This window comes from Opisthorchis viverrini (assembly GCF_000715545.1).
Source record: "Opisthorchis viverrini unplaced genomic scaffold opera_v5_497, whole genome shotgun sequence".
NCBI classification, from domain to species: domain Eukaryota; kingdom Metazoa; phylum Platyhelminthes; class Trematoda; order Opisthorchiida; family Opisthorchiidae; genus Opisthorchis; species Opisthorchis viverrini.
Window position 1 is genome coordinate 177934 of NW_008752160.1, and position 2806 is coordinate 180739.

Below are 2806 nucleotides of genomic sequence, written 5' to 3' on the forward strand. Positions count from 1 at the left end.
ACTTATGGGTGGGCTATAATCCAAAAAAGTTTCTACAACTCCGGACCTTAAAATTTCGGTTTCGCGGTTTAGCTGGCATTTCGTAAAATGCCGAATCACTGTAAATAAAAAATCTGCCAGTGAAACAAACGAAACAAGCCAATATTTAGGAACTCGCCCGAAAAAAAACAGATGTATGCCGTTCAAATACACGAGACATCGCCGGAAAAACACGTCCTCGGCGTTCTTCTTGGGGACATAAACATGGAACCTACGCGTGACCCAACAACCGCATCCGCTGTTTACACTGTGCAGGTCCGTATTCACCCCCGGCGTCCTCGTCACATCCAGATTTGTCAAAGCGTAACTACGAACAGCCTCCAACCGACTTGATCTTCATGGTGGAGGACATTCATCAAATCTTGTTCAAGATCAAACCAATCTGCTCGTTTGGGCGCGACGACACCATCCAAGGATCCTGAATGAAACGTCGTTTACCCTGGTGTTTCGTCGGTTGCGTGACGAAGGCCGCCTTCCCTCTGCTTGTAAGCAAGAGACTGTTGAACCAGTCTACAAAATTGGTGACTGATTATCGCCTGGAAGCCTCACCAGCGTGTCGTGAAAGGTGATGGTACACATTCTGAGGTAAGATATCCCAGATCACTTTGCTTTTACCGAGTTGATATTTCCAGCTCAACACGGAATTCTCCCAAGCCGTTGTTACGTGACAAACATGCCCGTGTTCACTGATAGCTTAACCCAAGCCAAGGATAAAGGACTCACATAGGATGCCATATTTTCCGACTTCTCAAAAGCACTTGATAGGGTCCCACACGCCCCGCTGCTCCACAAACTCGAGTCTTACGGGATTCAATGGAAAATCGTACACTGAATCAAGGCGCTCCTATCAGACAGATCATTCCGTATGAGAATAGGCTCGACATAATCTTCCTCAGCACCGGTCTCCATCGTAGTTCCTCAAGGCTCCGGTTTGGGACCACTGCTGTTTCTGATCTACGTCAGCGACCTTCCACATGTTTTTGCAAATCCATGTCCACTTTTTGCGAACGACTTGAAACCCTGGAGATGAAGACTCCGCAAAGCAGTGGTCGTTGGACTGGCACCTTCCTCTGACAAAAAGTGCATCCATATGTCATTTGGAGGTGACTCAGCGAACGCCTTTGTCATGCATGGTGAGAAGGGACCAGAAAACATCATGGGGATAGGCGCCAAAAAGGATTTGGGCGTCTGGCTCTCTTCAAACTTACCCTTCTCACTGCGTTATGAGAACCCGGCCCAAATGGCATTCACCGTTGTACGGACGATTCGAATGGCCTTCTCCCGCATTACTTGCTTGGACTTCCAAATACTCGATGGGGACTACGTCAGATCGCTCCCGCAGTACGCCAACCAGGTTGTCTACTCAGGATGCACGAAAGACCTCACCCCCATTGAGCGTGTCCAACGAACAACCACGAGAATCGTTGCCGGCCACAAATATGCGGACTATGGAGCGCGTCCGGCAGTGCTTGATTTCTTACCCCTGGAGAATCATCGAGAATCATCATCATTCGAGGGGACCCAATTCTTACTTGTGTCCTTTTTGAACAAAGCTTAGCCAACAGATTTTTCACCGTCGACTCAGCAAATACACAGCAGGAACATGGTAAGGAGATTTTCGAGTTGAGAGCGCATATATTGATTGGGCAAACTATTTCTCACCTCGGGTAGTGGACTCATGGAATAACCATCCTCCACGGTTATCCACGCTCCTTCTATAACCCAGTTCAAAGCACCATTAGACATTTATTTACGCGAACCCTCGGGCTGGCAAGCATGCCGCCCTGCGCTGAAAACATAAATAGCAGTTCCACACTTTTTCAATTGCGCTTCTTAGGGCAACGACAACTGATGGAGCACAGGAACAAAACCGACGCGAGAAACTTTGGCAAATGTCTCGATCCTGTGTATCAATCCGTGAATCCGTGATCCTGTGTATCAATCCTTTATACCCGTGACCTTGAACTGATGCTGGGCGAGTATTCAAAGTTTCGCCTTCCCGTCTTCTCGTTGCGGGCGATCACGCGACTTGCGGCGTCATCCCCATTCTGATTGGTTGATACCTAGATGGCGGGAACATTCAAAAGTGGCAACATGGCGGATTTGCGGTTTATGATTGACCCTCTCAAGCGAAGCATACAATTATGGTGCGGTTGTTTCTTTAAGAAATTTGCATTGCTAAAAGATTTTTAAATGTGATAAATGCAAAACGTATGGGATTTCCCGTAGTTTTAGACAGCTTGGTTGTAAAGAGTGTAATCCTATGTTTTGTTCCTAAGGTGAACTATATCTCCAAAGGAAGATGATATTTAGGATTACTGGCAGTAACAAAAAGTAATTAGTCAGAACAGCTCAGATTTAGCAGCTGACGCTGGTGTATTGGCTGCTTGCAATCAGCATCGTTCATATGTTATGAAAGAGTTATTCGCTTGAATTAAAGGAATAGCCTACGTGTAATAGTATATGTTCCTCTCAATGAATCCATTGAAGGCCATGTATCTTCGGAATTGTGTTCGGTAGCTAAGGCACCCGATATATTCATTGACTGCCCTTGTAGTGACCCAGTCACCCACATACTTGACTGTTCAACTCACAGTCGCCCACCGGATCGCGGGGCTTGTCTTTTTCTCATACGCACAAACACGTCGCATTAAGCTGGCTCATCGGACATCGATTGTCTGCACCGCCTAGTCAGCGTAGCAACCACTCACGTGCCGACGCGCCCGCATACACGCACTGAGACCTACATAAAGGCAAACCGAACCCA